Source organism: Erpetoichthys calabaricus, chromosome 3, assembly GCF_900747795.2.
Source record: "Erpetoichthys calabaricus chromosome 3, fErpCal1.3, whole genome shotgun sequence".
Lineage (NCBI taxonomy): Eukaryota > Metazoa > Chordata > Cladistia > Polypteriformes > Polypteridae > Erpetoichthys > Erpetoichthys calabaricus.
Genome location: NC_041396.2, coordinates 176,727,971 through 176,750,286, shown reverse-complemented (window position 1 = coordinate 176,750,286; position 22,316 = coordinate 176,727,971). Strand labels below are relative to the sequence as shown.

General features: G+C 38.8%; 1 pseudogene; it reads left to right on the top strand.

Annotated features, from left to right (window-relative positions):
• Positions 1–11,621, top strand: part of LOC114649387 (uncharacterized) — a 130,063-nt pseudogene extending 118,442 nt beyond the window's left edge.
• The last annotated feature ends 10,695 nt before the right edge of the window (positions 11,622–22,316 follow it).

The following is a 22,316-nucleotide window of genomic DNA, read 5'->3' as shown; positions in this document are numbered from 1 at the left end:
CAAGAATGCCAAAACACATTGCATGCAAACTACAGTAAAAGAAAGAGGTGTTCCTTTGAGAATCTATACTAACCTGCTTAAAAATATCATTATGATATATACAGGGGTGGGCAAAAGTAGGCTTACAGTTCTGAGTTTATCCTTGTATTATTATTTCTAAATTATTGCATTATTTATTTGTATTATTTGTCCCACGGGCGGCACGGTGGCACAGTGGGTAGTGCTGCTGCCTTGCAGTTAGAAGACTCGGGTTCGCTTCCTGGGTCCTCCCTGCGTGGAGTTTGCATGTTCTCCCCGTGTCTGCGTGGGTTTCCTCCCACAGTCCAAAGACATGCAGGTTAGATGCATTGGCAAATCTAAATTCTTCTTGGTGTGTGTGTGTGTATGTATGCGGGCCCTGCCCGGGTTTGTTTCCTGCCTTGCGCCCTGTGTTGGCTGGGATTGGCTCCAGCAGACCCCCATGACCCTGTAGTTAGGATATAGTGGGTTGGATAATGGATGGATTATTTTTCCCTTATTTGTCTTATTATTATTAAAATATACTTGAGTGTATCAGTCATAACCTGCTGTATTTTCCCATACAAACAACTATAAACCACCTTTTGCGCACACCTGTATTGTATACATAGTAGTTTCTATGAGCAACTGAACATTATGATAAATTATAATCGATCTATTCATATAATTTCAATGAGTACTGTTATTAGTAGGATGGCACAGTCATGTAGTCGTTCATGCTGGTTTATCTAGCTTTGGCAATTGAAGTTTAAATACAGATGCTTGGGATTTCTCCCCCATTCTCCGGTCCTGTTCAGCCTATATACATCAAACTTCCAATATAACTCGGAGTCCTGCCACGTGCAAAAGTTTGCTGACGACACTGCTATCGTGGGCTGCATCGGGAGTGGGCAGGAGGAGGAGTATAGAAACCTCATCAAGGACTTTGTTAAATGGTGCGACTTAAACCACCTACAACTGAACACCAGCAAAACCAAGGAACTGGTGGTGGATTTTAGGAGACCCAGGCCCCTCATGGACCCCGTGATCATCAGAGGTGACTGTGTGCAGAGGGTGCAGACCTATAAATACCTGGGAGTGCAGCTGGACGATAAATTGGACTGGACTGCCAATACTGATTCTCTGTGCAAGAAAGGACAGAGCCGCCTGTACTTCCTTAGAAGACTGGCATCCTTCAACATCTGCAGTAAGATGCTGCAGATGTTCTATCAGATGGTTGTGGCAAGTGCCCTCTTCTACGCAGTGGTGTGCTGGGGAGGCAGCATTAAGAAGAAGGATGCCTCACGCCTGGACAAACTGGTGAGGAAGGCAGGCTCTATTGTTGGCATAGAGCTGGACGGTTTGACATCCATAGCAGAGCAACGGGCACTCAGCAGGCTCCTATCAATTATGGAGAATCCACTACATCCATTAAACAGTGTCATCTCCAGACAGAGGAGCATTTTCAGCAACAGACTGCTGTCACTGTCCTGCTCCACTGACAGACTGAGAAGATCATTCCTCCCCCAAACTATGCGACTCTTCAGTTCCACCAGAGGGGGTAAACGTTGAACATTATTCAAGTTATTGTCTGTTTTTTAGCTGCATTTTTTTTATTACTCTTTAATTTAATATTTTTTGCTGCTGGAGTATGTGAATTTCCCCCTGGGATTAATAAAGTATCTATCTATCTATCTATCTATCTATCTATCTATCTATCTATCTATCTATCTATCTATCTATCTATCTATCTATCTATCTATCTATCTATCTATCTATCATCTTAAAAAAGATGCATTTAAAGCTTGTTGTTGACTTAAGATTTGCTCTTTGTGAACCTTTATATTAAATAGTGCACCAATCTACAGTTTGTTCTTGACTTGTGGGAGCCTTTAATGGAATCAGTGGGTTTGCAAAACAAATGCATGTACAATTATAATTTAACTCAAGTAAAATATCCACCCAGAACTAAAATAAAAGGTATTGTATGTGAATATACCCTTTAAAAAAAACTACATTATATCTAATGTGATGTTACCAACTGAATTCTAAATTAAGCAAAACATTTCAAAAGACTATGTGGTACTGTAACTATGCAGCGAAAAATTTCTGTCTTATTAGCAAAGCTAACCTCCTACAGGGTCTTTTGGTATAAATTCAAGATCGTGTTTGGTTACATAAGTTACCATGCAGTTTATTTTAGGACAGTTCATTTATAAGTCAGCCTGCATGCTCATATCTGAATTTAGTTTGTGAAGTAATGTAAATACAGAGTTCACTAGAATATGTCAATAACGTTGTCTTTTTGATAGGAATGTCATGAATAAAACCGCTTATTTAAAGAAGCAACATGCATGAAGTCTAATCCCAGTGTTTTAAAAACCATTACACTCATCTAAAATTAACTGAAGTTCCCATCACTGCAATATTAAGGATGCAAACTGATTTGGCAGGTTTTATCAAAATGTAACCACTTTGCAAAGTGATGCCATTTAGTTCTCAAACAATATATTCTAACAATTAGTTATATGCCAAATCAGAAAGTTCAATCAAAAAAAATGTCTTCTCTGTAAATGACATGTTTCTTCCTGTGCTTATGGATAGGCTTCATTTTAACTTCATAAAATTACAATAATTTGATAGTTTTCTCTTATATCTACTATCAATGTCTTTGACCTCAGAAGGTTTAGATTACTGTAACAAAAAATACTAGGAACATTTTTACCTTGCTGTATGATAAAACAACCTAGGTGTCTGGTGAATCTACTGTATATAATGTTTCTGGTGCTAATATGAATATGCATCTGTTTGAAATTGTATAAATTTGGTCCTTACTTTGCTGATATAATATACACTACATTGTAATGGAAAGTGTCTAAGCTAGAACTGCTAAGTTTGTTTAGATAGATAGATAGATAGATAGATAGATAGATAGATAGATAGATAGATAGATAGATAGATAGATAGATAGATAGATAGATAGATTAGATAGAATTTCCCCTTGGGATTAGTAAAGTATCTATCTATCTATGTCTAGTCACATAGCTCACCTCAATCATGCAGTTTTCTCAGTCATTCATCTTCTGAGGTGAAAGTCCTAAATACAGTTTATCTGTCTTGCTAAATTATTCGAAGTTCTGGCTTTTCAATAGAAAACACTTCAACCATTGCTTCTTTTTTGTAAAATCTTATTTTTTTGTGCAGTCATGTCAGGTAATATGCTTTTTGCAAAGTAACTAAACCATGTATTGTATTTTTGTGATCTGAGCCAAGCTTTGCATATCAGTGGAGAGCTGTATTCATCAGCAAGAGTGGGAGTTTCACCAATCTACAACCTGAAGGATAGTGTAAAAAAAATAATGGAAAATACACCTAATAAAGCACTACTGCTGCCCAACAGCTGCCTCTGACCTAAAACATCCCGGATCTGGGCTACAAGTGTTTAAAACTCATAAACAACAAACTTAATTATATTTTATATGAATGTGTAAGCTTAGCACATAGAAAAACATTTTCATACTTTGTATAATTTTTCTTTGAATGTATGCATAATCATACCAGCACAAATAATGCATCTAATTAGAGCCCCGGGCAGCATTGAATGATTAATTTCATAATTTCATGGACCTTTTTTATTCAAAAATCAAAAAGAAGTCTTAGTGAACCTGCTGGGTTCTTGATTAGCTTAAAGGACCAATTTGTTCACATCTGTAAGCAACCTGCAAGCTAATATGATATTGCAAATTAGACTGGACATAGAGAGGAAACAAGACAAAGCCAGGTAAAACTATAAATATAATAAAAGTCTGGGCTGACCTGCTTAACCTATTGCCACCACAGCCCTTACCAGGAAAAGCAGATAGGAAGATGAGATGAGATATGTTCCTATTAATGTTTATGATACAAACAAGATCACAAAATTAAAAAAGGTAGGCAATGTACAGGAACTCAAGCAAACCACGGACAAAGGTATCCAAATCACTAAACAAAATCAAAAAGTCAGACAAAAGACAGAAACACTAGAAACAAAACAAAATGTTAGACCAGATTGGACTAAGCTATAAATCTCAAAGATGCTATTCCCGTACAATGCTGTTAGTACTCCATTTTTATTTTACCTTTCCTTACATTTCACGACTAGTATATGAGAAAGTGGCCTAGCAATAGTGTAAGATAGATGGAACCGGGGGAAAAAAGCACATGATTGATGGGGCATGAAAACACGATCACAATATACAACCCAAAAGACATACCTACCAAACAATATGAATATATACAACAAAAGCAGATTCATTTTGCCAATTGATGATAAAATATCCCTGAATCTGTGAACAAAAGATCGTTAGTAGCTGTGCAGTATTTTCCTCAGTGTAGTAAAGCTTAAAAATATTGAACTAGCTACACTGTATGCTCAATAATTAGCATTTTAGTGTTATTTTACAAATATACAGTAGTGGTGAAAAAGTGACATCTTATATTTTCAAGACTGAAAATGCTAACTCACACCTATCCTGCTTGATTAGGTTATTTCCTTTGAGAGCAAAGATGCACCATGAGTTAAAAGATGAACGTGGATATGAGGCTAAGGAATAAAGACACGTGTCCAACAAAAATTGGAAAGATGGTTGCTGTCAGTACCACCAGACTCTTAAATTGGATGTGAATAAAAAAAATAAACTAGAACAACATGCCACAATATAACAAAAACATGAAAATGCACTCAAGTAGTTAAAACTTGACAGTGATTTGTTCCAGGCAGATACAGATTACATAAGATAATACATTTCGCAAAATTTATTTTTAACTATCTTTTATGAGTATCCCCTTGTTCTTGTTAAATATGTATTTTAAGTAATTTCTGATATCAACTTGGCTTAATTGCTTCACAATTTTAGTCTATCATTTCACCTTTTATTCTATACTTAGATTTAAAAGATCCAACTCTTTCCACCTCTGCTCTTATCTCAAAAATCACACAGTCCTAGAATCTGTTTAAGCGGCCTTCCCTGGACTTTCTATAGCATTATATCGCTTATAACGAATAAAGCTGCACATATTATTCCAGTGATGGTGTCACAATTCAACTAAAAAATAATTTCTTCATTTGTATATTTATTAAACCTAATACATAATTCATTTTTCTTTTTACCTTGTCTGTATACTACTGCACCCTGCCAGGTTTTTCATAATGACGAGTCTACCATAAATCCAGTGTTTTTTTTATAAAAGTCATACTTTCTGTTTCTGGGTCCCCACTGTGTAATCATGGCTAAGATTATAAAATTACAAAGCATTTTTTTTTTTACTTTAGATCGAGTCATAATCTTAAAAGTGGTTGATACCTAAAATGAAACAAAACAAAGAAAAAAAATGTTTGCCTTTGACCAGAAATACCGTTATAATACCCGTTCAGAATTTAGTCAGGAATTTCAACTTTAAGTAGGATTAAATACCACTCAACGTTTTTAGCATAGTGTATATAAAAATTAAACAAGAGTGGAAATTGTTTTTAAACAAAGGAAACAAATAATACATGTGCAATTTGAAAGGAATTTAAGCATGTACTGTATATGTTACGATTAAATGAGCATTAAAAATATATTTTACATTCAATACTTTTTTGGGGAGCTTCCCATTCAAATTTTTTGTGGGGTTTAACATAGCACAGAAAATTTCTTTACCATTATTTTGTTAATGTCTCCACAATGTTGTTTATGAGTGCTGCCATTTTGTGGTTCCAATTGTCTAAATGTGATTCCTAGTTGCTGGGAATCACACTTTGTTAACATCACCACTATGACTCTTTATAGGTCAAATCCACAAGTATATGTAGATTCTTCCAAGATTGTTAATAAAAGTAAAAGAGTGTTGTGCATGTTATTTTGTTAGTTCTAATCTTGAAAGCAAGAGATTCCTCTTTGAGTTCATATTTGGCTAGTGTTTGGGCTTTGGTGACAGCTATTTTGATTTCCTAGTTAAGGAATCATCTCTGCAACTTACACTACACTTCATCTCCCAGTCTGTTTAACATTTGAAATCTGTGAAGTTTTATATTGGCAAGACAGTATAAAAATATCTGCAACTCCAATTGGTATGCACACTTATGTTTAACACATTTTTGCAATTAATTATTGAAGCATTAATGTAACTTCAAATTATTATTTTAAGAGATTGATTGATATGTTTTGTGCCAGCTTAACACATATGTCTGACAATTATTCAAACTCAGTCCTTTTTATAATGACACAACCAAGGAAATGTGTTCTCATAGCTCCTTAAAAATAAACAATTTGGAAGTACAACACATTTCAGAGCTAAGGAAATACAACTTGAAAATGGAACTTGAACAGTAGACAGCAATTTGTCCATAATGATTTAGATTATATGATTACCTGTACCTGCGGTGGGTTGGCACCCTGCCCGGGGTTTGTTTCCTGCCTTGTGCCCTGTGTTGGCTGGGATTGGCTCCAGTAGACCCCTGTGACCCTGTAGTTAGGATATAGCGGGTTGGATAATGGATGGATGGATGGATTACCTGTACATCACTAGGTCTTATAACATGTATTTCACAGATGTTGTTCTAGTTTACTGATCTGATGGATGTTAATCCCTAAGTACTGTATGTAGAAACATACCCATTCCATACCATACTCGCACCATTTGCCAGACTGATAAAATTCATAATCAGCTTATTCAATAATTCATATTTCTAAAGTTAAAAAATATATTAATTTGTTTAAAGCATAACACTTATCAGTAATTAAAATCAAGTACTGAATGGTATAAAACATTACTTTACAGGCAGTCCCCGGGTTACATACAAGATAGGGACTGTAGGTTTGTACTTAAGTTGAATTTGTATGCAAGTCGGAACAGGTACATTATTTTAATAAATGCTATTGTTGATCGACTATAACCAAGTGCTCTGCCAATGAATGATGGAGTTTCACCTCTCTCTGACCCTTTTATTATTTCTACTTTATTTTCAATGGTGATGTTTTTTCTCTTCTTTACTGTATCACCACCACTTGCATCAGATTTGTTGTCAGAGACATTCTTGAAGGGTGAAGACAAAAGGTTAAGATGAGCTCTTCTGCACAGCACTGTACATCTATCACAGCAGGAAGGCATCCCTCGTCAGCACGTCTGGTGTACTGACAAGAGACAACTTCCTGCTATGTACATAACAGTACAAGCAGGCTTGCTATTGAGAATGAATGGGAGTAGCGAGGGGCAGTTCACCACCCACCCACCACACAGTCACCTCCACTACAGTATGCAGCCTGCAGCATGCGTCCGCCCACCGAGAACGAACACGGTGCGGCCAACAGGCATCCACCCGCAGCCACCCCGTTCACCCTCCATTCAGCCACAACCGGGTCACTGCTTGCAGCATTACCAGCTGCCCACCGAAAACAATTCGGGGGGAGCTGTATGTAGTGGGCGGGCAGTGAAATGCCCTACACTGCTCCATCCAGCCAGTCAGGAGCAGTAGCTGCGGCGGCATAGTGGGCGGACAGCGAACTGCCCCATTAAGCCTCCGTCCTGCACACGAGCGATAGCTGTGGCCTCAGTGACTATGGACCACGGGTCACTGCTCGCTTGCCGCCAAGAGCCGCCCGAGGGACACAGGGACACTACACTTTGCGAGCAGCGAAATCACACCCCTCCAGCCACTACTTGCAGCGTCCTCCGGCCAAAGATAACGGAGCGGCAGTTAATGAGGCGCATGCGTCACAGTTGCGGCCTCTTTCGTAAGTTGTAGGTAGGGTTTCCATAACCTGGGGACTATCTGTATACTATTATTTATATATATATATATATATATATATATATATATATATATATATATATATATATATATATTGCATAGTTTACTGTCAAATAACGCAAAGAGTACGCAACACGTGTTTCGCCCTAATTTGGGCTTACACACTCTACTGCTCCTCTCCCCTTGCGGGGATTGAACCTCGGATGTCAGCATCAGAGACGTGGCCCCTTTACGCTGCGCCACGGCGTGTGGTTCATTTATTTGACAGCCTGTAGGTCCGGAGTGATTACATTCATTGCATTTGTAGTCTGAGTCCCGACCTGATTGTATGGGTGGTTACCTACCAGGTAACGCATGTGGTTGGTCTGCCCTTGGCGGTGCCCACTTCAGTTGCGAGAAAAAGATCATGGAATGTTGCACAGTTTACTGTCAAATAATGCAAAGAGTACGCAACATGTGTTTCGCCCTCATTTGGGCTCATCAGGCGTACACACTCTACTGCTCCCCTGGCGGGGATCGAACCTCGTACATCAGCATCAGAGACGAAGCCCCTTTACACTGCGCCACGGCGTGTGGTTCATTTATTTGACAGCCTGTAGGTCCCGAGTAATTACATTCATTGCATTCAACTATGCAACATTCCATGATCTGCTTCTCGCAACTCAAATTTAATTAGTTGAAATGCAATGAATGACTTAAAATGATGAAAAGGTAAGTACATAACTGCCAGAGGTTTAATTTTAAAGTTTAGGCTAGCTAAACTGAAAAAGAAAATACAACCACAATAACAACAGCATTTATTTATATAGCGCATTTCATACAAATGGTGCAGCTCAACGTTCATATGTGACAAAAATAAGTCAGGCAATGCTAAGTAACAAAGAATAAAGTATGCTCAGTTGGTCAAGAGGACAAAAAAAAAAAAAAACTCCAGATGGGATGGAGAAAAAAAAAATCTGCAGGGGTTCCAAGGCCAAGAGACAGTACAGCCCCCACTAGGTATTCTGCCTAATATAAATATAAATCAGTCCTTATGGTTTTCAGGCTTCATTTGAAAGATTTTATTGATGATGGTCATGTGGACATCTGGGCTACTGCCTTCAATCCATCAATGTAGGGACTGCATGGTGCCTTGATAAGATGGTAGTGGCACAGAAAATTAATACCCATCCATTCAGATACACAAGTAAGTCAGTCAACCAAGAGAGTCAGGGTCATCAGGCACTATTGATAAATACAGTTGTGAGTCATCATCATAGCTGTGGCAGCTCACGTTATGTCTTGAGATAATCTGACCTAATTGAAGCATGTAGATCAAAAACAGCAGTGGATCAAGGATAGTCTTTGAAATACAATTACCAAACTAACAAAGAATTTTCTACCTGTTAAGTAAGACTCAAACCAATTTAAGACACTGCAAGAGAGGCCCACCCACGGACTATGGCGATTTGTAAGAATATTGTTATCAGTGGTATCAAATGCTGCACTCAGATCTAAGAGAATGAAAACAGATGAATGGCCTCTGTCCGCATTAACCTACAAGTCATTTACTACTTTAACCAGTGCAGTTTCTGTACTGAGATTTGTTCTAAAACCTGACAGAAACTTGTCAAGAATAACATTTATTCAAGTGATCATTTAGCTGTGTAATGACTGCCTTTTCTAAAATTTTACTTAAGAAAGGCAGGTTAGAAATAGGTCTAAAATTGTCAAAAAACAGAGGAGTTGAAATAATTTTTCTTGAGGAGGGGTTTAACAATAGCAGTCTTTACACAATCTGGGAAAACCCACGTATTTAATGATGAGTTTACTATGTTAAGCACACTATCAATTATTTGAAAAAGCTTACCACACAAGCTGGTTGAGCTCGCACTACATCGCCACCATATTCCCAGGAAAATCAAGGATCTGATCCTGGATTACTATAACAATTTCAGGATAAGGGTCACTTCTGGGTCAGAAATATCAGACTGGCATTGGCTTGGCAAGGGAATAATAGCAGGGTGCACCATCTCCGTTATTCTTTTTGCCCTTGCTATGAATATGGTGGTCAAGATAGCCGAAATAGAATGCAGAAGGCCCCTGACTAAGTCGGGTGTATGACAGCCCCTGATAAGAGCCTATATGGATGATCTAACCATCACGACAACATCGGTCCCAGGGAGCAGGTGGATCCTACAAGGACTTGAGAGACTCATCACATGGGCAAGGATGAGTTTTAAGCCTTCCAAGTCAAGGTCCATGGTACTAAAGAAGGGGAAGATGACTGATAAGTACCGATTTGCTATCACGGGAACAGTCATCCCATCCATCACAGAGTAGCCAGTCAAGAGTTTGGGGAAAGTCTTTGACTCAAGTCTAAAAGATACAGCTGCTATTCAGAAATCCACCCAGGAGCTTGGGACATGGCTCACCAAGGTTGATAGGTCTGGCCTGCCAGGTAGGTTTAAAGCCTGGATCTATTAGCACTCAATCCTGCCCTGGGTCCTATGGCCTCTGCTGGTATATGCAGTCCCATTTTCAACAGTTGAGTCCCTTGAAAAGAAGATCAGCAGCTAACTTCGGAGGTGGCTGGGACTCCCACACAGCCTCACCAGCGCCGCACTATATGGATCAAGGAACATCCTGCGGCTACCATTTGGCGGCCTCACAGAAGAATTCATGGTAGCACGCACCAGAGAAGCCCTACAGTACAGGGACTCCAAGGATAGTAAGGTATCAGCAACTGGCATTGAGGTGAGGACAGGCAGGAAATGGAGGGCGGAGAAGGCTGTGGAGGTGGCAGAGTCACGCCTGAGACAGAAGGCTCTGGTGGGCACCGTGGCAACAGGTAGAGCAGGTCTTGGCTACTTCCCAAAGACCCAGGTCGGCAAGGCCCAGGGCAAGGAGAGAATCCATCTACTCCAGGAAGAAGTCCAAGCAGGGGTGGAGGAAGAGAGAGAGAGCAGGGCAGTAGGACTCCGGCAACAGGGTGCGTGGACAAGGTGGGAGAGTACTCTCCAGCGAAGGATCACCTGGTCGGACGTCATGCAGGGAGATTTCTTTCGTGTCCGGTTCCTGGTGCAGGGGGTCTATGATACCCTGCCAAGCCCAGCAAACCTCCATGTCTGGGGAAAGAGTGAGACACCATCCTGCCCACTTTGTTCAGGAAGAGGCTCTCTAGAACATCTACTCAGCAGCTGCCCTAAGGCACTAGCAGACAGCCGCTACCAGTGGTGCCATGACAAGGTGCTCAAGGCAGTTGCTGAAAGCTTGGCTGCAGCCATCAAGACAAGCAGACTCCTCCACGGCCCAAAGAAGGCAGTTACCTTCGTTAAAGCGGGAGAGCAATCCCAGGCAAAGGCATTAATAACAGGCCTCTTCCACATAGTCTCTGACTGGCAGCTGCAGGCTGACTTGGGAAACCAGCTAAAGTTCCCGCAGCAAATTATAACAACAACACACCAGCCAGACATGATCATTACATCAGAGGCCTCAAATCAGATGATCGTGCTGGAACTGACAGAGCCCTGGGAAGAGCATATCGAGGAAGCTAACGAGAGGAAGCGCACCAAGTTCCAGGAACTGGTGGAGGAGTGCAGGGACAGAGGCTGGAGGGTACTCTATGAGCCCATAGAAATTGGCTGCAGAGGATTTGCTGGGTGCTCACTCTGCAGAGTCCTCACACGGTTGGGCATAACAGGAACGGCCAAGAAGAGGGCCATTAAATCCGCAAGTGAAGCTGCAGAGAAAGCCTCAAAGTGGCTTTGGATGAAGAGGGCTGATCCATGGATCACTACTGGGATACAAGCTGGGGATTGATCAACCCTGGCTGGGTTGCCTGAGCGAGGGTGTATGATGTTGCGAGACCCGAAACGCCCAATGACCTCAGGATACAACACTGATGATGTGTCCTAATGCATCCAGGTGATGTTTCTTATATTGTTGATATTGGGTCAAAGACACAGCTGGATGGTTTCAGTTGAGAAATTATTCTACATAGATCGGGTAAATCTATCCTGGTGAAAGAATTACATTTTCTTAAAATGGAACATCGGAATTTAATAGGATCAGCTTTGGGGGGATGTACTATATAATTTCTAATATCATTAATTTTGTGTTTAAAAAATATAGAAAAAGCCTCACAAGTTTTACTGGTAGTTGTTTGGAGGCATTCCATTGAGTGACCTGGGTTTATCAAACGATCAATAGTAGAGAATAAAACTGTTGGATTACCAGCATTATTATTTATAATTTTGTAGAAGTAGCACCACTTCTCAAGACGGACCATGTTGTTATATTTCGTTATTTTAGCCTTTAGTATTACATAGCGAACTATCAATTTAGTTTTACTCCATTTACGCTCAGCTCTCTGGCATGTTATCTTTAAATGAGACACTCTTTGGGTCTTCCATGGTATAACAGTGCTGGAGGATTTCTTAACTATCTTTTCAGGAGGGACTGTCAGTGGCAGCTCTCACTATAGCATTACATTTTTCCACTTTACCATTTACATTATTATTGCTATTGTAGTAAGCACTACAAGCAGACTGGTTGTTTAGATTGTTTGCAAACTTTGAAGCTGCAGATGTAGCAAAATAGTGATTTTTAACAATATGCTTCTCATTAGTTGTAGTTATTGTGAATTTCTCATTGGGATTAATAAAGTATCTATCTATCTATCTATCTATCTATCTATCTATCTATCTATCTATCTATCTATCTATCTATCTATCTATCTATCTATCTATCTATCTATTAGTATTTCTATATTAAATAATATGAATAAATGGTAGGATATACCAATATCCACGATCTGCCTCATGTCAACTTTTAATCCTTTAGTAATCACTAAATCCAGTGTGTGTGTCGCCTTAGGCGTGGGTTCGCTAACATGCTGGCTCAGATCAAAAGAGTGCAGGAGCTTCATGAATTCTTTTGCTTTGGGGTCACACTGCTTGCTTATCAATATAAAAATTAAAGTCACCAACAATTAAAAACCTGTCATTAAGTCCAAGAATCCCTCAGTGAAAGATGCATTATATTTAGGAGGACTAAACAAGGACAATACCAGAGACAGGGAAATATCAGAATATTACAAATGGGCCTTCTTCAGTGAACAACTAATAGGTTACAATGTACAGATGTTCTACAACAACTGAAGTAAATTAAGCCTTGCAAGTTGAAGCAAACAATTTGCACATCTGTCCTAACATATGTTGATCTATCTATCTACTTAAAAACCCTCTGACTGTCTTAAAGCAGAGTTGTAACAGACTTTGTCAGTGTACCCTCTGAAATACTACACAATTTTACACTGTAGAAACTTTTAAATTCCAGTGATAATGGAAAGAAAATGGCAATTAACAAATTAAATGAGACAGAGCCTTTCATTAAGAGAAAGTGTCAGTGATTATGGTGTAGTACACAATCTGAAGACAACTGGAAACTGGAAGAAACTCAGATAGGAAGGGATGTGGCAGACCCTAAATGAAAGAACAGCTTCAAACAGAAGATTAAAAATGTTGAAAAGTCTCAGTTTCTACTGTGAAAACGACACTTTGTACTGCTGGTTTGACAGAGTGAGTGGCAGTAAGAAAGCCTTTCCTTAAAGGACAAAATAGGGCCTTGAAGTTTTGTCTTATGGACCAATAAATCAAAATTTGAAATCATTGGTTCATCAAGCAGAGTGTTTATACACCGTCAAGTTGGTGAAAGCATAGTTCCTCAGTGTGTCAAACATGGAAAAGGAAGTGTGATGGTCTAGGGTTCTTTTGCTGCAGGCAGAGTGGGAGACTTGCACAGAGTGACTGACATTCTTAAAGAAAAGGGTTGTCACAGTTTGGCCGTTATATTAGCAAAAGATTCATTACTTTGATGAATGAAAACATTTTATACAATTTTGTACACTTAATGATTCCTTGAGTTACTTTTTTTATTTGACATTGTTTATTTGTTCAATTCCTTGATTTTGTGAAACATTAAAACATTAAACTGTGTGCATTTCCATTAAAACAGAAAAAAAACTGAGGTGTTTTTGAACTTTTGATCTTTATATATATACTGTATATTGTGAAGGATTGCCGGCTTTTTACTCCGGCCCTCACCCCCAGGCTACCAGGAGGAGCTCTCCCAGCAGCGTGGACGTGCCCCGAGTTCCAGCAGGGCCTCATGGACTATGTAGTTTTTATACACAGCCCTGCTGGATACCTTGGGGGCTGCCGGGAGTCGCTGTAGGGGGGCTCGTGGACTCTTATGTGCCCTATAACCCGGGAGTACGTCACGGTCACATGACAGGAAGGAACGACGTGCTCCCGGGGTGAAGAATGCAAAAGGACAAAGGTCCAAGTCTTTAGAGTCCTGGTGCTTCCTGTCTTACTATATGGTTGTGAGACATGGATGCTATCCAGTGACCTGAGACAAAGACTGGACTCCTTTGGTACTGTGTCTCTCCGGAAAATCCTTGGGTACCGTTGGTTTGACTTTGTGTCGAATGAGAGGTTGCTCATGGAATCCCGAATGAGGCACATTACCTGCATTGTGAGGGAGCGTCAGTTACGGCACTGCGGCCATGTGGAGCAATTCCCAGAGTGTGATCCGGCTCGTAAGATCCTCATTGTTGGGGACCCAAGTGGCTGGACCAGGCCAAGGGGTCACCTACACAACACCTGGCTGCGGCAGATAGAGGGTCATTTCTGAAGGGTAGGACTGGACCACGTGTCTGCCTGGGGGGTTGCCAACCGGGATCCCGAGCTTTTTCGACGTGTAGTGGGTGCGGCAACGCACTGTACCAGTGCATGCTCCCCAACTTGACTTGGCTGTATTTGGATTGTGGACAAGTGTTACTTTATATATTAAGGGTAAATTTTAGGGAAGACCGAATACAAATTCAGTATTATCACACTGTTAAAATCACTCAAAAATATTATCTCAGTATGCACATTTTTAATAAAAAATTATTTTTATTGAAGTAAAAAGTACTTTATTTTGCATGAAAATGGAACATTTTAGTGTTATTTGCAATTGGGAGCAATTCTAGGTCTTTGAGAACTGCACAGCCTTTACCTTCTAACCATCCATTCATGTTAAGTTCACATGCCCAATCTATATGACAATACCTAATGCAAATACTCAGAATCTATTTTAGAACACCTTGTTTAACAGCACAAGACATCATCACCATATTTTTGCCTTCTCGATACCTGTCGAGACAACTTAGAAGTTTCTTTTAAGGTCAGAACAAACTGAATTTGTTATCCAACAGGCAGAGATTTTAGGAACATTAGAAAACAGTAGACAAAGATAAGTATAGTCAAAACACTAAAGGCCAATAACCATATGTTTTAAGGAACATCGCTAAAATGAGTGTTGCTAACAAAGCCATGACTGTAACCAAAAATTCTAAAGCAGAAGTATGCCAAAAAATAGTTTCTCAGAAAATAGCACCTTTATTTTGTAGCAAAATTCAGATGTGTCTTAAATGAGTGGTCATCTTAATTAATATGACCACTCATAATGTCTTGCATGATGTGGCACAACATGTCTCATGTGTCTAGAAAGCACACAGCATCATAGCAACCAGGTATACAAAATGGGTTTGCGTATAAAACCCAGAAACAGAAATGGTGGCACTCATAGGTACACATAAGTATTGGTTAAATTTTTAAATTAACAAATTAAACAAACTAGAGTATTATTTTTGAAAACCTGACAATACCAATCACAAACATAATGTTAAAGTACTTTCATTTTCATTCAGATGATTAATTTTTATTTTTGTCCTAATTTATTATCAACATAAATAAGGCAGATGCAGAACATTTAAAACTTGGCTTGATGGTATTGATTCTTAAATTCACAAACAAAATTTTCTTAGAAATATCACATATTAGATTCCTTATGTTACACCGTGGTAATTTACATTAAAATAATATTTTCTAAGGAAATATGATCCTTATCCGTAATGTTTTATAAAGTTAGTAAAATTATTAAAAATCACATAGGTATAATATTACAATTTTAGTATATTTGACTCCTGTGCATAGTTATGTGATTAAATACAAACACTGAAATCCTGAAGTACTTTTCCATGATCAGTCAACTAAAAACGAAGTACAGTTTTATTTGTTCAGAAAATGCAGAAATGTTCCCATAGATACAGTATTTCCCTTGGAGATATGCTAGACTTTCATAATTATCATCACATTTCATTATTCAATAGTCACCATGTTCCATTCAATGAATGAATGCTAGAATTATACAGTATGAACCAACAGGGAAGGAAGATGTGGTCTGTTAAAAAGCTACCAAGGGAAATTCGCTCTTTATCCTTTCATTGCTAGTTTTGCTTGGCTGCCACATTATTTAGATAAAAACACATTTTCAGGTTTCCATTAAACTTTAGGTGGAAGCTTAAATTATGAATCTTTAAAAAGTAATTCTAAACCAGTTTACAGTTGCACTATAAATATGGTAGACATTATAAGCATTATATATACTGTATTCTAAATATAACATTACATTTAATATTCACATGCCAAATAGCTGTTTGCATTTGTAGTGTGCATATAGGTAGAATAAATGTATAAAAAATACACAAAAGTAGATCAAATATATGTTGATTAAGCATATTCAGAAATGGATGGAGACATTGGACATTGGTGTTTGTAAACTATGAAAGTGGTGTGTCTCAAGAACATCTTATTTTAGAAGTATTGATTTTTCATTTAAAAATTTTATTTAAAAACCAGTGCAAGTTAATCTGCTTACAGAAACATTACAGTTAACAATAGAAATGTATTCATTTTTTATTTGGGGAACATTTTTCTATTAATTATACTTTTTTGGCATAAATGTTTTTTTTGGTAAATTGCTTGATTTATACTCTGACGTTAACTTCCTCTTTGGATAATAGCATTCCAGTGCCTTAAAATTACATCCACTAAAATAAAATCCACTAAAAGCCAATTAAAATTATGTGAAGAAAAGAAATGTTTCTTATTTAAATTGGGTTATTGAAACAGTATGTATGTACTTATAAATCCCAAAAACTGCAATAACATAAGGAGAGTAAGTCAGATTAATCTTTATTTCTATTGTTTTGCATTACATAATAGTCTTCTTCTGCAGCTTTATGCAAAAATAATTTGGTTTGACTTTCATTTTTCTCCTGCTTTTTTCTTACAATGAGATGGCTTTGCTAACTTTTAATCTTTCATCCACAGCTTGCTATGATGCATTTGGATGCCTCCGCACATCCCGACTGGGGTCAAATGGAATAACTATCTCCTGCTCGCACCCATTGCACCTCCATGCTATGCTCACTCATGGACCTGCCTGTTTCTCACTCTAAAGGAGTCTTCATGGCACCACCTTTCAACCTCTCAATGTAAGGCAAGGCTTGTGTGCTTAGCTTACTCTGTTGAATACCTCTCCAACTGTTCAGAGAGAAAAAGAAGAGCACATATTTTAACATGCTTTTTTAACATGTCCACTTATATAAAAAGAATATCTGACATGTGATGAACAGCATTGTAACATTAAAATATCAAAGCTATCTTTGATCTATGAAGAGAATGAAAGATCAACAGCCAGAGAAACCAATATGATGAACTACAAAAAAAATTAAATGCAGCAAAATAGTGCAATTCTTTCTTTAGTTGCTTTGGTCATCTGGTTTGTTATCATTCTGGTTTAAAAGCTCCAGCCTGTATGCTACTAAGAATTTTGTTAATTTATTAAAGTGCAGAAATCATTCACATGATCCTCACTTTCATAACAATCTAAAGTGTATAAAGTCTTACAGAACTTTTAGAAAAGTTAGTTGTGTTTGCTAACTTTATGCAATGATTTGCAGTCTTGTTTATTTTTTTCCTGTTTTTTTATTTAGAGTTAGAAATCAAAACTAACGTGTTTTGGGGTTTTTCAAATATTCAGAGTTGCTACTCTGTTTCATTAATAGACATTGTCCTGTTTGAGATTTTACCAGTAGCATGCTTTGTCATCATGGCAATTTACCATGATCCTTTGGGAAGTACACATTTGATGTTGTGTTGCATGACGGTATAAAGGATCATCTTGGGACATTATTCAGTATCTAAAATTGGATAAAACTTGCCAGTTTGTGTGATTTACTTTGTCACTTGACCCCTGCAAACCTTTTTCCACTACTATTCTTTTGGTTTGCATTTTAGTTTTGATGATTAGTTTTCTTGATCTTCTGGCATTGACTTAGCTGTAGTCAGGAAAACAAAGCAATCTTCTTGGTCCTTTCATAAAAAAAAATCTTGAATCAAAAAGATTGTGGGACCCTGAGATAAAACGGATCTCTTCTGAGATTAATAGCGTCAGAGCAGCAGTCACAAAGGAAACAAATGTCTGGCTACTGATGTTTATTTCAATATATTTGATGAAACAGTAACTATAGTAGCACAGGATCATATTTGTATTCAGAACAGTTAGAATATTATTTTTTGCCCCTCAGTCTGTTGTTCTAACATTATTATTTAACCAAATGAATACATTGAGATTTTAGATGCATTTAATAGAGATCTGTCAGAGAAACCATCACCTCATGATTGGCCAATTGATTTGTTACCTAGCTCTCCCCCTCCTAAATGGAAAATATTCTCTCTTAGGTGATCAGAGACAATGACTATGGAGGAGTATACAAAAGACTATCCGAAAAATGGTTTTATTGTTCCATCTAACAGCCCCGATGGAGCTGAGTTTCTTTTCATAGAGAAGAAAGATGAAGGTCTGCAACATTTGTATGGATTATAGAGAATTAAACTGAATAATGGTGAAAAACAATTATCTTCTTCCTCTGTTCTATTCTGTGTCATGTTATGGGGTCTACCATTTTTACTAAACTTGATTTCAGGAGTTTTTATAATCTGATTAGAATACATTAAGGTAGAAGAATACCGAGTTAACTCATTAGATACGGTGGTCTTCCCAGCTTTTCTAAAGACTGCTCTCCCAGAATTAATACAGCTATGCAAATGACACACAGATTTACTTATCGACAGCACCCAATGACCTTGAAGCTCTGGGCTCTCTGATCCAATGACTTAAAAGCATTTCTGAATGGATGAGTAAATAAGCAAAATAAGGAAAAGAAGTCTTACTTGTTGGCAAAAAAGTAAATAGTGAAAATCTCAGAAATATCTTTGACCATTAAAAGTCGGAAGTAAAGATTTTAGGTGTAATAATGAACTAGGACTTAAACGTAAAACCACACATTAACCATATTACTAGAACTTCATTCTGTAATTTAAGACACATTACAAAAATTAGACCTCCTATAACACTGCAAGATGCTTAGAAATAGTTGATAGAGTACTGTAATGCACTCCTAAAAGGACTACTCAAGAAAGTCATCAATCTTTGCAGTTAGATCAAAATGCAACAACAAACATCTTTACTAGAAGAAGAAAACTTGAGCACATCTCACCAGTTTTAACATCATTACATTGGTTATCCATGTCATTAAGAAATTATTTTAAAACATTATTAATGTTATAATAATAATAATAATAAGGTCGGGAAAGTCCTAGCTCTACCTCTTTGTGGTGCCCCTGGGCGTCTCCTGAGACTTTGACTGCAGTTTGTTAACACCCTGGGTGTTCACCTACTAGGGGAAGAGCTGACCTGTACCGAGCCCAGAGATGGCTGACAGAACAGGCAACCAAACAACCTTGAATATTAGATTCACAAGAAAGATAATTAACGAGAGAAAGGGGAGCCACCAAGTTATGAGTGTGGTTGTCGCATTCGGCAGTGCGGCTTCTCAAGAAGATCTAAGCGTGAGTAGCGGGTGCCCTGAGGCTGTCTTTTTACAAAATCTCATTCACCACAACACACTCCTTTCATTATATGGGCAGTACCCAGACAGAGACCAGTACTCAAGTTGGCCTGCCCGTCCCAACATCAACCTTCAATGCAGCGAGAGAAACATGATCAAAGCATTACTGAACAAAGGAGGAGTACCAAGAAGTGATGTGGGCCTACTGTTACTCTGTCCTCAACAACTTGGACTTGCTGAAGACCCGAGGGACCTTTTGCACATTGAGGTCAAGGAATCTCAGTCTAGTTCCTCACATGACTCCACTGAAGATGAGCACGCATAAGAGAAACATCAAGATACATAAGCTACTGATGGCATTTGAGATCGAGGAGATCATCACTGATGTCAAGGTGCACTGTGGCCAAACTGGACCGACAAAAACACATTCAACACAGCAAATGCTCTCGAACATAGCCACAGGAGGATCCCAGAGGATCAAGCTAGGGATGCAAGAACCAGCTTTTCATCAAAAAGATGAAGATTAGAGATGACAAGAGCAGGAAGAAGCATCTGAGGATGGTGTGGATAGTGTGCATTGACTACTGATTAAATAACCTCGCGCCAAACTACATCAGTGACCTTCTCCATCACTATGTGCCTGCCCGCCCACTAAGGTCCTCTGATTCTGGTAATCTTGTTGTGCCCGTCACTAATCTACACTCCATGGGTGACAGGGCCTTCAGCTGTATAGCGCCCAGACTCTGGAATGACCTACCAAAATTAATCAGGTCAGCTGACTCCATGAATTCTTTTAAAAAACAACTCAAAACTCATCTGTTCAGGAAGGCTTTTAGCTCTACTTGACTTTATTACCTTTCTCTCAGTTTACTTCTCTGTCAAGATGCTCATGTAACCTGTATGTGTGTGCGAGACCATCAATTATGTTGTCTGTTTTTTTTTTTTTCAGAATTTACTGTCTTAATTTTCTTTGTTTATTTATCTGGTTTGTACAATGCTATATACTGTATATTCTGCCGTTCTTTATTTATTCTGTAAGTGCCTTGAGCATGGGAAAGGCGCTATATAAATAAAATGTATTATTATTATTATTATTACTGTACCAGAAGGTCTTTGATAGTCTGCCACACAGCTGGAGCCTGCAGAGCCTGAAGCGCTACCAAGTGCAATGAGAACAAAGCAAACCAGGGTGAATCTGCTCTACAGCAGCAATTTCTTCCAGAGGGATGAGATACACATTAAGCAAGAAATTTTCCAAGATGACTCCCTGTCTCCCATGCTTTTTTACACTGCCATGGTACCTCTCAGTGGCATTTTCAACTGAGAATAAGTGGGGTACAAAATTGAGACAGCTCAGTGAATCAGCCACTTGTTTTACATGGATGACCTGAAGCTCAACACATGAAGTGATGCCAAAATACACAAGGAACTGGACCTAGTCAAGCAGTTCAGTGAAGACACATGGATTGAGTTAGGCCTTGACACAGTGCTCCAACGTGACGTTGTACAGAGGAAAGCTTGCATCAGCTCCTGACATAGTGATGAACAACAAGGAGACAATCTAGAACCTATAACAAGGTGAGGTGCATAAGTACCTTGGCGTTGACGTGAGTGACAACATCAAGCACAATCTGATGAAGTCCAAGATCACCAAGGACTTCTAATGCTGAGTGTGAAAAAAAAAATCTCAGCCATAAACAGTCATGCTGTAAATCTTTGGCATTATATTCTGGTTCTCTTTGGAGCTAAAGGACATGGAAAGAAAGACCAGAAAACTCCTCAAGATGCACTGCCTCCTACATCCAAAAGCTAATACAGATTGTCTCTACATCTCCCAAACCTAAAAAGGGTGAGGACTGTTAGAGCTCAAGAAAGCAGAAGAGGTTATGATTGTCGCTCATTGTGAGTATCTTGAGCTAACCAGTTTGTGGCTACTGCAACTGCTGGTCAAACACCACCAAGCACTGCACCAGCACAAGTTCATTGTAAAGAGACGTCATGAGATAAAAAAAAAGGTATGGTGTTTGGTGTTGCCCAAGGCCACTAGCGCTAGCAGCGAGAAAACCAAACAGTTACTCAAGTCCAAGCTCATTGAGGCCAGGATGCAGTGCTACAAGGAGAAGCCATTGCATGGCTAGTTTTTCAAAGGCCTGGATAGGTTGATAAGGACCTCATTCATGCATGGCTTCGAAGTGTGGGTCTCAAGAGGGAAACTGAAATACTCAAACGAGCTGCTCAACATCAGGCTTTGAACATCTGGTACCATCAAAAGTACATCATAGATACATCAGTCAACACAGCAAATACCCTCTTTGTGAAGAAGCTGAGGAGACCATCAGCCATATAGTGTAAGAATGCCATGTACTGACCCAGAAGAAAAATATCTTCAACATCACAACAAGGTCAGTATGTACTGTAACTGCACAAGGCATTATGTCAACAACTGGATATTCTGAAGATGTAGAAGTGGTACAAACACAGTTGTTGACACCAAAGACTGTGTCAATATGTGGGACAAGACTATTTCCACAGACCGTACCATCAACAGCAACATGTCGGACATCGTATTCTATGACAAGAAGAACAAGTTGGGTATCTTCATCAATATGACGATTCCATATGACAATAACATCCCAAGCAAGGAGGCAGAGAAGATCATCAAATATAAACACCTACAGATCGAAGTCAGATGCATGTGAAGTACGAGGACAACTGTGGCTCCGGTAGTCATAGGCGCACTGGGAACCATCAAGACTAGGTTCC